This window comes from Vicugna pacos, chromosome 14, assembly GCF_048564905.1.
Source record: "Vicugna pacos chromosome 14, VicPac4, whole genome shotgun sequence".
NCBI classification, from domain to species: Eukaryota; Metazoa; Chordata; class Mammalia; order Artiodactyla; family Camelidae; genus Vicugna; species Vicugna pacos.
The window spans coordinates 6,434,871-6,448,436 of NC_133000.1; the positions used below are offsets into that span (position 1 = coordinate 6,434,871).

Sequence of the window (13,566 nt, forward strand, 5' to 3'; positions counted from 1 at the left end):
CATGGTGATTGCTTCAACTTTTCATCATCCTTCTGTCAGACCTAAGGGGAGAGCAATGCTCTCTGGTTTCCATGGCAACCACTTAAACATGTATCTCTGTCTGGCTCTGGTGGAAAAGAACTGCTAGAGATCATGCAAATGAACTGGCTGCTCTCCCTCCGCTTAAAAAAATAAAAATAAAGTGACACACCTGCTCAGAGGTTTCAGATCTCTGCTCACAACAAGAGGGGTGAAAGTGTCAAACTGGTGTTCGTGGAGGGCCTGCTGCATTGCTTTGACATTTCAAGTGCTCACGCAGGTATGCAGGCGCACATTGGCGTCTGAAGTAATTATCCACACTCAGCACTCGTCCTCCCCTCCCCTCTGCCTGGCAGATGTAAGAGCTGCAGGTTCAAGGCTGTTTACCTTCCTGCTGCATGCTAAAGGAGGAAGGAAGGACAGGGCCACGGTGGCTGCCCAACCCAGCCCTTGGCCACCGTGGGCAGGAGGCACAGAGAGCAGGGTCATCACCTCAACTCGCTGTCCATAAACCAGCCACGGGTGGCTGCTGCCTCGGATTACAGCCCCAAATAACGACGCAATCACAGGGCCCAACTGTTTGGAAATGACTCTGCTTCTCAACTGGAATTCACCGAGCGGAGAACACCCGCACAGCTCTGAAGGAAGGAGCTCAGAAGTGGGAAGATGAGGGCTCCCTTCCCACATCCCGGACAACTGCCTGTCCTCTACCGTATGACCCACCCCTAAACCAGACCCCACAAGAGGCGGCATCGCATCCGGCCAAGCAGCCACAGACAGATTTGCAGCTGTTTTGAAACTAAGTACCAACACGTAAAGTTCTGGCAATTTCCAGTGAAAAATGGAGACTTCCCACTTCTTTGGGAAATTCGGCAGGTCTGCCTCAGTCTGACCGCCGAGGGTCCGCTGGATTGCAGTAGCACCAGCCTCAGGAGGTGAAGCCTGGGCTTCTCTGCTCCCCCAGTCCTGGGAAAGAGCTGGACCTTAACTCGTGCTAACAGGCCCAAGACCCAGATCAAACCGCTCACCCTTCAGCTGATGGCTGAAGTCACAAGCAATGAAAGAGGATTCTTCTCTGGGGTTCGGGGGTCGGGTGGGTGTGGGGGACTGAAGACAAATGTTCTCCCACCTTCTTCCTCCAAGGTCCTTTAGTCACCTTTAACTAGGCCGGAGGTCAGGGGAAAGCAGGTGGGTGGTTGGGAGATGCACTCACGTGAGTGTATTTCAAATTTCTTCCACCATCTTCTGATAAGAATAACGTCTCCAGCCTACAGGAAGGCCCCCGATTTCTTCTGTGTGATACTTCCGTGTGATGCTACCATTTTATCCTACTGCTTAGTAGACTCATAAGCCCAGAAGTCATTTGAATGAAAATATCTGTCACAGTAATTGCAGGATGAAATTGGCTGGGTAGTTGATGAAGCCAATAGGCCCCAGTTTATGTGCCAGACAGTCCCGGACTTGGCGCCACCGTTGCCTTGATGACAAGTTTTTATCCTCCTAAGTGTAAGTTTTCTTACCTATGAGCAGGAGGTGAAGGTGTCTGCCCACTGAGTTTCTGTGAGGCTTGAACAAGATGGTGTGTGGAGAGGCTCTGGCACTTGGTAGGGATGTCATAGAAGTCCATCTGCTCAGAATGAGATGGTCTTTTCGTGTTTCCTCTCTTCGCCTGGTGGCCCTTCTTGTTCTTTTCTAGAGGAGGCATGGGGGAACCTCGTTTTCTGTACAGCAGTACTTTCATTCTTCAGACTGTACAGTTTAACACCTGGGGGTGAAAAAGAAGAAAACCCCAGTCCTCGTTGAAACTGAGCCTGAGTCCTTTAAAAATTAGTAACTTCTCAGAAAATTAACTGATCATGTTAAGAAGCTGTGTTTTGCTTTTCTGTGAATATTTTAGGGTGCACTATGGGAACAACAAATGTCAAGCGAAAGAAGAAAGAGATAAGGATGTTAGAAAAGATGTCAAGACAAGAAAAGGCCAGGCGCTCCTCAGTTTGCCCCAAAGACGAGCAGAATGTGATCAAACAGTTTTTAACGTCTATAAGGGAGTCAAGGCATTTTCGTTCTGTACGAGAAAGAACTTGCTGCTGACAGGTGGAATGGATCGAATAATTAGCATCTGGAATCCTTATCTGCCTGGGTAAGCTTTTTGTTATTATTATTATTACTGAAGCAGAGTCAATTACAATGCGTCAGTTTCTGGTGTACAGTGCAATGTCCTTTCTCTCTCCAACCAAAAGAGCCCTTGATCTAGCAAGTACATGACAGCAGGACAAGGAATCACTAATTCCCCTTTAGAATAACTTAAGAACACTTATCCAGAGTTGCCCTCCCTTACACACAGCCTGGGGGACTTCTGTCTGCGGCTACTGAAGAGTCATTCTTTGGGGTTAATCACCTAAAATGCAAATACCTTGCAGGGACCATTCACTCAGAATCGGAATGTTTTCTTTGATCAGATTGCTATGGTCCTTACAACGAACGATGACCAGTTGTAGAGAGTGTGCAGGGGTTTTGATGTGTAATCAAGGTCCTTTCTGTGTACCTCCCCGACAGCCCTGAGCTTACACACGAGCTCTCCACTAGAGTTGTTTAGCCCCATCTGAACGAATGACTCTGCCACCTCTGAAGTGTAGCAGAATTGACATAAGGAAATGGGGATTGTTCTGGAAAGCCTGGAATTGGGGTAGCAGTGTAACACCTCCCCATCAGAGGGGCAGACGGTTGCCATCACACCCTCAATGTGTAATCATCACAATCCTTAGAACTGGGCTCACGTCTTTCATGGGTGCCGCTCCAGAGCAAGTGCTCAGTAACACTTTCTGGGTAATTACAGCGGCCCTCACTTAACTGAGCATCTACTTTGTCCTGGGCACTGTGCGCCATTTGCATTCTCTCTAGTCCTCACCTCAACTCCGTTTACCAAGGGAGAACTCGAAGGTCAGAGGAGGTAAGTGACTTTTTGGAAGTAATTCCAGAATCGGGGATCGAAAGCAGCTTGGCTTCTAAAAGCCTATGTCATTTCTGTCAGTAAGTGTTGAAGAAGGAAGGAGAGCAGAAAATGGGGCGTTGATAGTAGGATTTGGGGATAAGAACGGGTCATCGAGGAAAGCCCAGATTCCTGTCTGAGCCCCTGTCCAGGCGTCAGTGAGGACCCACCAGGTGCCCCCTGCCCCTCTCAGCCGCAGCGGGCAGCCACGAGGCAGGGCTGTGTGGCAGGGAGGCACTGCGGGGCAGCTGATCCAGCGTCTGTCCCTTTCTAGCTGGGTGATTCCGAGCATGGGCTGCAGCCTCTGCTTCCTCAGCCACAGCAATGGTACCAAGAAGACCCACTCCTGGCGTGGCAATAAAGATCACAAACGAGACGGTCCACGCAGAGCACGCAGCGCAACATCAGATCCCTGGTAAGAAAGAAACATGATTTTTCTCTCTGCTTCTGTTCCCTAGACTCCCATGTGTCTGCAGATTGAGAACAATTTGCTTACTTTCCGGTGACTTGCTTATAAAAAGACTTTGTGCTCTCCCGTCAGCCTCAGCCCTGCCCCTCTTCTCCCGACCCCCCAGCCTCCCACCGCACGCCCAGCCCTGAGCCCCTCAGGGCACTGTGGTCCCTCAGAGCTCCTTAAAATAAACCCGTGTTAAAAAGACACTCGCCCCAGATCCGAATGCTGCATGGAGCTACAACCTGCATGGAATGTACCCCAACCCCAGCCTGCGCTCTTCCGTGCCTGTTCCGTCTATGGTGACTTTGTCGGCCGTGGGAGAAGCAAAGCCCCGGGCTTCACCTCACACGGAGCTGTGCTGCTAGAGCTGGGTGTTATTTGCTTCAGTCCTTTTCTCACACAAGATCTGTACTTGTTTAATTTCAGAGGGAGACATAACCCTCCCCAGGCTGAACAGAGCTGCCAGATCCGGGCCAAGTTTAGTCTCGCATTTTCATTTAGAAATCGCAGGTAGCACTGCTTGGCGTTCATCTGTTCTTCGTTCCATCCTAGAAAACCAACAGGTGTGCTGAAGAGCCACACAGCTCCAGTGACCTACGTCCATGTGTCTCCTGAGGATAACAAAATATTTTCCACGTCCACCAACAGCACGATTAACGTCTTTGCCCTCTTCTGTTTTGATGTGTTATCCAATATGGTTTCAGACAGAGAAGGTGTCATGTTTCATGTTCATGCTTTCATTCCTCTCTCCGTAGACTTCAGGGCTCTGAGTTAGCGGATACTCAAATGGTGTTTATGTTGGGGGTTTGCTTTGAAAAGGGAGACAATGTTGGCAGTGGAGGGGAGCCTCTTAGAGAACTTTCTTTACCTGGTGTTTTATTGGGATGAATAAACATTACAGCCTCTAGGCCCCTGCTTGCGTTCTGTCCAAAGATTCCCTGTGAGGGTGTTGATCGGAGGATGGAGAAGGGGAGCCGGGGACAGAAAGTGGACAGAGGAGGCAGCGGTCCCTCGCCACGATAGGTTATCATCTTATCTTGCGGTACCCGTAGGGCCAGTAGGCCCTTTCTGAAATGTTGTCTGTAAATCTTAGAAGTTAAACATTTCTGGCACTGGTAGCGACATCACCACCTTCATTTTGTTTGCCTTCACAGAGGCAAACACCCTGTGATCAGTCACTTTGTGGCCTTTGTAAGACACTATTTTTTATACAAAAAAAAAATCACTAACTTGTTTCATCCATCATCTCATATACCTTTCCAATGAATAAGACAAATTTGCATGATTCATCCACCTTCTTTTCAAGACTGTCACAGGGCCAGAGGGTGGGAGTTTAGAGCAGTGTGAGTCAAAGGAATGCTGGACCCTCAGGAAGGAGGTCAGATTCACTGCCCTGTACAGACACAGAAATCAGTCCACTGACTCCTCACATAGTAAATGATTGACAGATGATAAGGGCTAAATTGTGTCCCCTCAAAAGTCATATGTCAAAGCCTTAACCCCCAGCACCTTAGAATGTGACTGTATTTGGAGATGGGGCCTATACGGAAGCAATGAAGGTTAAATGAGGTCATGTTGGCAGGCCCTAATCCAACAGGACTGGTGTCCTTATAAGAGGAGGAAATCAGGACACTTGGACCTAAAGGCAACCATGCAAAGACACTGCAAGGAAGTGGTCATCTGCAAGCCAAGAGGGAGGCCTCGGAAGAAACCAAACCTGTCTACACCTTGATTTTGAACTTGAGTCCCTTACTTCACACCACATACAAAAGGTAACTCAAAATGGATCGTAGACTAAATGTAAAAAGAGCCACATCTACAAAATTCTTAGGAGAAAACAGGAATAAATCTTCATGACCTTGGACTAGGCAGTGACTTCTTAGCTATGACATCAAAAGTACAAGAGACAAGAGGGAAAAAACAAGTTGTACTTCATCAAAAATAAAAACTTGTGCTTCAAAGGACACTATTAAGAAAGTGATTAGACAATCTACATAATGCGATAAAACATTTGCAAATCACATGTCTGATGAGGGATTTGTATCTAGAATACAAAGAACTCAATGTTCAGCAAAAAAACACAAATAGCTTAATTTTTAAATCAGCAAAGAACTTGGACAGAAATTTCTTCAAAGAAAATATTCAAATGGCCTGGCCAAAAACACAGGACAAGATGCTCAACATCATTAGTCATTATGAAAGTACAAACTAAAACCACAAATGAAACACCGCTTCACACCCGTTAGGGTGGCTAAAATCAAAAGATAGATGATAACAAGTATTGACAAGGGTGTGGAGAAACTGGAGCCTTCATGTATTGCTGGTAGGAATTTAAAATGGTACAGCCACTTTGGAAAATATTTTGGCAGTTTCTCAAGTAGAGTTAACATATGACCTAGCAACTCTGCTCCTAGGTTTGCACCCCAGAGAACTGAAAACATCTGTTCACACAAACACTTGCATATGAATATTTATAGCAGCGCTATTCGTGATAGCCAACACATAGAAATAAACCAAATGTCTGTGAACTGAGGAATGGATAAACAAAATCTGGTATATCCACACAATGAAATATTATTCAGCAACGAAAAGAAATGAAGCACCAACACATGCTACAACTTGAAAAAGTTTGAGCAGCTTTAATTGTTAAGTGTGAAAGCCAATTACAAAAGGCCAAGTATTGTATGATTCTATTTATATAAAACGTTCAGATTAAACAAATACACAGAGACAGAAATGAGTTTAGTACTTGCCAGGGGGTGGGGAGAAGTGGGACTAGGGAGTGGCTACTGATGGTATGGAGTTTCTTTTTGGAGTAATTACAATTTTTTGAAAATAGATAGTGGTGATGATGGTACAACTCTGTGACTACGCTAAAAACCACTGAATTGTAGACTTTAAGAAGGCAAATTTTGTAGTGGATTAAATGTCAATAAAATTGTTACTTTTTTTTAAGAGCGGAGAGAGAGGCCAAACACTGTGATGAGGAAGACGGTGGGTGAGAAGAGCGTAAGATCAGAAGCGCAGTGGTGGATGCGTCAGAGAGAGTCCTCCTGAGTTGAGGGGAGCTGTCAGGGCTGGAGGTATAAATTTGGGAATCATTAGCATTTAGATGAAATTTTAAGCCACGGAGTGGATGAGATCACAAAAGGAGCAAGAGTGGGGAAAGGAGAGGAAAGCCCCAGACTGAGCACGGGGACACGGTGATGTTCCACGATTCATTGTTTGTGGGTCCAACATGGCTCCTGTATAGTGAGCTCGCAGTCCATCTCATGGCAACGGAGAAGCTATTTTAGACAAAATTAGGTGCTGAGATCAGAGTCAGGGACACAACGGGACCCAAACTCAATTCAATCCCCCAAGAAAATGTGATTAAAATGGTGAGATTTATGGACTTCAGTTTTTGATTTATTTTGAAAATCAAATTCATCCAAATGCATCCTCCAAGGCCACAAAGTTGGAGATTTCATATTTTTAATGCACTTTTTTTTTCAAAACTTGCCACCCTCAGATAATCATAATTCTGTATGTGAGGACACATCTTCTATCCTATTTTATTTTCCTAGTGCCTCTCCATTTTCTTCCACTCTAAACTCATGATTACAAGATTAGCATCTTGCCTGTGATGATTCAGGCATATTGAATCACTTCCCGAAGTGTGTTTAAAATATATTGAAATCCTATCTTGGAAATATGGCATAATTTATTTCAGAATATATTATTCCTATCAAATAAAAACTAATCAACTAGGAGCCAAACAGCTAAATTTCTAGCATGCCTGATCACATAGTCCTCTTTCTTTGAAGTGATTTTTTTAGCCCAAATAGTTCACGTCTCTAAATCATGGGGACACACGAAACGTTTCAGGAGTCTGCTGATTTCTGGCATTCTCTAGAGAAGAGTGAAGTGACAGATTCAGATTTCCATTTTCACTTGTTAGTTTCTGTGAATTTAATATTGGCCACCACAAAGACAGCTGTTTTGTGTCAACAGGAATTAGGATGGAAAGAAAGTTATTTCTTGGAAGGAAGATAGCATGGCTGTTAGTTAAGGTAAGGCTTGCCACTGTAACAGATAAATCCCATATTTTCCATCGATTGAAACAAGAGAAAGTTATTTCTGTCTACTGTAAGAATCCAGCATTTATGAGCCATTTATGCAATCTTCCTTGCTAATGCCGGTGCTCCTGGGGAGGGGCACCTTTTCTCCTTCAAGAACAGGACTGTCTCCATATGAGTTCCCACCTTGCTTAGGTTCTCAGATTCCTCTCAATCTAGGAACAAGTGTGAGAATAGAGAAGGCATATCTGTCTCTTTAAAAATCCCAGCCATAAATGACACATTATGTTCTCTCACATTCTACTGCTTTGTGCATGACTCTGGGTGAGAGGGGAACTGGGAAATGCCTTAGTCCAGTAGCTGCTCCCCAGTAACTTTACGCTGTGGACAGGAAGATTTGGAGGAGGTGCAGACAGAATGCCTTGGAAACAGGCAGGCTTGGGTTTAAGCTCTGAATCTACCACAAATTAGGCGACCTTGGGTGAAGTCATCAATCCTTCTGAAGTAAGTTACCTAATTCTTTTGCACGTTGGTTTACTCTTCTGCAAAATGGGAGGGAGGGCCACCTTGTGGGTTAGTTGTGTTCATAAAAGGTCGTGTATGAACTGTGCTCGCTACAGAGTAGTTTTACCAGGTGAGACTCTTTTGAGCCAAAGAGACAAAAATCTAACTCAAATAGTTGAAGCCGAAAAGGGAGAATTTGAAGGACTCAGTGCACTACTGCTGGTTTAAAGACAGAGGGGAAACAGGACGAGGAGCGGAGGTGCCTAAGGAGCTGAGAGAGGCTCCTGGCCAAGAGCCAGTGAAGAGACAGGACCCCACCCCTCCAAACACAAGCGAGAAGGTTCAAGATGGCAGCGCAGGAAGATCCTGAACTGACCTCCTCCCTTGGACACAAATCTACAGCTACAAATGGAATAATTTCCTCAGTAAGAGATCTGAAAACTGGATAAACAGAGCATCCACAACAACAGGTAAAAAGACAGCGTTGAGATGTGCAGGAGTGTCAGAGACAGAGGCTCCCAAGAAAAGACTGCCCCCTGTGCACAACTGGGAGGGACCGCAACAGGACAGATCTTCCCCTGAGGAGTGAGGGGTGTGAGCTCCACATCAGGCACCCAACCCCTAGATCCTACGCAGAAGAAATAAGCCCCCAAATCACCTGGCTGTGAAAACCAGTGGGGAATGTGCCCGGAAAAAACTACAGACTGCAGGGAACAAAAACTCCTGCTCTTAAAAGGCTGATGTGCGGACTCACCCAACCTGAAAACCAGCGCAAAAACACCAGTTGATCAGTGTATGTTTCATAGGTGGAGAGTACCCATTTACTAGTCTTCAAGTGTCTGCTGGAGAAGCAGGAGCCAGCTGGGATACTTCCTGGGCACTGAGTCGCTGACAGGAGCCATTCATGCGCTCTGTCTTCCTTGCTAATGCCGGTGCTGGTGGGCACCGTTTTGGAATTCTCCATCTAAGCTGTTGGCACCAGTGGGCAAGCCCCACTGACAGCCCCGTCCACCCCACACCCTGGCAGGGTCCCACAGCCAGGGAAACAATAGCCTGGCTCACCAGCTCCCCAAGGCAGCCACAGCCCCGCCACAGCCGGAGGGCACGTGCAGCCCACATAGGGCACACCCCTTGAACCCCTGGCTCTGGTGGCCAGGCAGGCTTGCTCTTCTGAGCCCCAGAGGACATCTCTTAAATAAGGCCATTCCTTCAAGACTGGAGACATAGCTGATCTACATAATACATAGTAACAAACACAGAGAAGCAGGCAAAATGCAGCCACTCCTTGCAATTCTCATCAGATCACAGAACCTTAAGATCCCACATGAACCACAGCATGACTTGGTGCCAATCAAAATCAATGATTAACAATAATATTATCATTCTAACTATATTATACCATTTTCTAGCCACTATCATAAACACTCTTTATTAAAATTTTAAATTCCTTAAAACAACTCTATAAGGTAAGTACTGTTCTTATTCTCCCCATTTTACAGATGAAGAAACTGAGGGAAAGTGAGTATAGTAATTTGCCCAAGGCCACACAGCTGTAAGGCAGTGAAGCTGGGATTCCTGGCCAGGGGTTTGGGACCTCCATGCTCTCAACCAATAGCCACTCCTGAGGTTTGTCCCCTGTGTCCTCCAAGTGTCTCTTCTGTGGCTGGTTTTGAGGACCTGTCATAAGAAATGGGAACGTATCTGGGGGATAGCGGTAACTCTGCACTACAGATCAGGCCCACGGTGTGAGCCCCCGCCGCGGAAGCCGGGCCCGGGGGAAGACGGGAGTTAAGCACAGCTCTGGGGTGGCTTGGCTGCAGTGCCCCCGCTGTTCGGGCAGCTTCGGCCGGGCCGAGGGGCTCAGGAACTCGGTCCCCGCGTTCTGCTTCCTTTACAAACAACAAAGGAGAAGAAGGTCCTTTTACTACTTTTCCTTTGGGTGAGGTGGGGTTGGGGCAGTGTTTAAACTCCGCTCAAGCCTAACAGACCCCACAAAAGGTGACAGCTTTGGAAACACAGAGAAGCAGGCTGTTCAAGAGCTGAGGTCACTTTTTCCTCGTTTCCTCCTCAGATCTGGGGTCTGAAGACCGCCAGCTGCCTATTTACTGCCTCCTCCAAAGCCAGCGGTATTAGGGGGAGCCTGGGGCCTGCCTCTACCGCCCCCAACCCCAGAGCCCTGTGTGTGGCCACTGACGCCATCGCTCTCCTGCACCTGCGGCTCAGGTAGGGGGCCTCTGGGCCCCGAGCGGTCAGCTCTCCAGAAGGTACTGCAGAGCCCAGTGCAGCTGCTTCCAACCTTAACGATCCGCAGCTGAGGTCTCTGTGTGAGCCCCGGGACTGTCTGCCCCACGTCCCTGGCTGGCAGTATACGTTTGGCAAGCTCTCTAACATTTCCTACTAATTACTCCTGCAGCAGCTCCCTATATCATCCAAAAGTCTGGAATCTACCTCTCGATCCCTATTCCAACCACTGGCCCTCCTCCTGTAAGAAACTGTCCAAAAAGCCCCAGGGCTGCTTATTCAGTCCTAAGGCATCAACCACTCCTGTCCCCAAAGCAGGGCAACCATTCAGGGACACGCAGGGACCCTGCCAGACGGTCACTGCAGCCAGGCCTGGAAGTCAGGCTCTTCACTCAAGATGCCAAAGCAACCAGCTGAAAAACAGGACTGCCAGTCTGTCAAACTGCTGTTTGGTCCACATGACACCACTGTATAGAACAAACAGCCTGTGCGATTGACTTTTTAGGGGAGCGAAGTGTCTGAAATTCCACCTCATGGCAGAAACAGCCTGTCTCTAGCACCAGCACGTAGGTGCCAGAGGAGGTCTTCATTCCCTGCTCTGTCACTCGGGAGCTTGTGGTCTCTATCGAGTTGCCTGATCCGGCTCAGTGTCCTGCTGGTTTCCTCATCTGTGAAGTGGGGGGACTCCGTTTTCCCTCCCGTGCTGGGAAAGGGGCGCAGGTGAAGGAAGCAGGGCCTGGCTGGAAGCCCAGCTCTCTCTCTGGGACTCTGCTCCCCACACCCTCCCCCTCCTCACACACTGACCAGACTCCACCTTCACATCCCGCCGTCCAGGGACCATCGTGGGAAAGTTCTAATCATCCTTATGCCAAATCTTGTTCTTCCTTGAAGGGGATTCACCCGCACCGAGAATCTTCTGGCGCTAAGTCGAAGGTTTCAGGTCCCCGAATCTCAGTTAGTGGCTCAGGCTTGGGGCTGACCGGGTGTGGGAACAGTAAAGAGAGCGCAGGCTGGGGACCAACATTCGTTTATTCAGTGTCCACTACGTGCCAGACTCCTCCAGACATTTTACATCCTTTCCCTCACTTCCTCCTCATAAAATGTCTATAGAAGATTCCATTTTACAGATGAGGAAATTAGTGCCAAGGGGTGGGGGCGGCTTAACTCCCAGGGCTGTCCGTTCTGTGTGCTGACCTCCCGGAGGTGGTGTAGGGGACACGGTCCATGGGCACAGGTGAGCCCTTTGCTCCTGGGTTCCCGCGGGAGGTGTGCAGCAGGGCCTCCCAGGCCCTGGCCCTGCTGTGAGGGAGCAGCTCTGCTGTTTAGGCTTGAGGATTCAGAATGGGATAACAGAGTTTGTTTCAGGGAAGATGTAAATTAATAGGGAAGAAGGTTCACTCTGCAGTGATTCTCTGGTTTCATGGTTCTCACGAAATCACACTCCGGCTGCCCCAGCAAGGACACATGTGATACCAGTTTTCGTGGTTCGTGCCACTGCTCATTTCATGCCAGTTGTGTTATGGGAGATTCTGTGCTAAGGATATTACAGTCGACCCTCCCTATCCATGTGTTCTGCTTCAGCAAATTCAACCAACCGTGGCTGGAAAAAAAAATTAATTCCAGAAGTTTCGGAAAGGCAAAAGTTGACTTTGCGACACACCAATAACTATTTACACAGCCTTTGCATTGTATTGGGTATTGTAAGTAGTCTCGAGATTACGTAAAGTGTATGAAAGGATGTGCGGAAGTTATATGCAAATACTATGCCAATTTATGTAAGAGGCTTGAGCATCCGTGGAGTTTGGTACACTTGGGGGTTCCTCGAACCAATTGCCCACAGATACCGAGGGACAGCTGTATATATGTTTTCTCTAATCCTCAAAACAACACTTTAAAGGAGATACCATTATCCCCATTTAATAGATAAGGAAGTTAGAGTTTTGAGCAGTGACTTGTTCAAGGTGACAGATCCATCAAGACTATCCTCTTAACCATTCTGTAATAAAGCACTCGATGCCTCACCCCAGATATGCGTGTTGTACACCCGGTTCAAGGTTTCATCCCCTTTCTGTTTTTCACGAGCACGATCTCCCCATGAGTCTAACCTGGTGGTTTCCCATGAAGAGCCCGTAGCGCGCTGCCAGTACAACCCCGCCTTCCAGCAGGTGGTCAGCTGCTGGGAAGAATCAGTAAGTGTCAACCCTTGGTCTCTTTGGCAATGATGCGTTATGAGTGTGGGCCCCGCTGTCCTCAGCTTGGGGCAGAGAATGTTCTGAGGACATTCTGATCCCAGAAGTGAGGAATGGGCTGTTCATTTCTTCTCCACTAATTGCCTAGTATTGTTTGGACACTCTTCTGTGAACGCTGGGTGGAAGAGCTCACAGATTCTCCAGGGGCTTGCAGTGTGAGCTATTTGGAAGGACCATCTGGTCCTGTGGAATGATACTATTTCACGGTGACTCTCTTGTACGGTGCAGGATGATTGATACACTAGTTCTGAACCGGGCTGGAGGGTCCAGAGCATGCCACTCTGCTTACCCTGTCACCGGGGCTCGTGAGGCTTGTGCTGGCCCTGTGCTGGAGGAGTGGCACTGTGTCGGGCCCACAGGAGGGGACATCATCAGTCACCATTGCTCCTTGAATAAGGAGCTGGAGCAAGGAAAATGCACATCGCATACCTCCTGGGAGGGCACACCTCAGCTACTCTCGTGATGCTGAAATGGTCTGCAATCTCCTCACCTTAGTTCAGTCACTGCCTGCGTCACTGGCCGAGGCCCCAGCACTACACGTGAGTGTCCCAGGCCACCAGGCCGTGCCCTCCTTCCTTCTTCCTGCCAGAGCCTGGCACACCCCCGTCTTTAGGATTGCCAGCGTTGGGGGCATCACGGTCCGGACACATCCTCTTTGTGTTCACACTCACTTCAGCAGCACCTCCAGGGAGACGCGGCTGTCGTTGCCCCTGTTCCTGCCTAGTTTCTGCTCCAGAGATCACCGTGGTTTTATTAAGTATGAAGAGAAATAGATTGCCTGGTCTGTCGGTTGAATTTTTTTTGTAATGACTCAGTCTCAGTTCATCTCAAAGAAGGTGGGTTCCTGTATCGTTTGAGTTCATACTTGTAAAGAAGCATTTGCCCTCCAGATTTTTCAGTGTCACCTCCGACTCCAAGGAAGCCAACCTTTTTCCCTTCCCAGTATCCTGCACATTCCTGCCCCTGCATCTGCGCAACCTTTTCCCATCTCCACCCCGGAATTTCCTGCTTCCTCTTCTTTTCCCACACACACCTGAGCAATCCTTCCAGGTC

The 13,566-nt window shown here is 48.0% G+C and overlaps 1 long non-coding RNA gene across 1 annotated transcript; it reads left to right on the forward strand.

Annotated features, from left to right (window-relative positions):
- Nucleotides 1-1,922: 1,922 nt before the first annotated feature.
- LOC102529045 (uncharacterized) lies at nt 1,923-4,125 on the forward strand. The gene is made up of 3 exons (XR_012058720.1): nt 1,923-2,158; nt 3,282-3,422; nt 4,014-4,125. It is a non-coding gene; the product is annotated as an uncharacterized lncRNA (long non-coding RNA).
- The last annotated feature ends 9,441 nt before the right edge of the window (nt 4,126-13,566 follow it).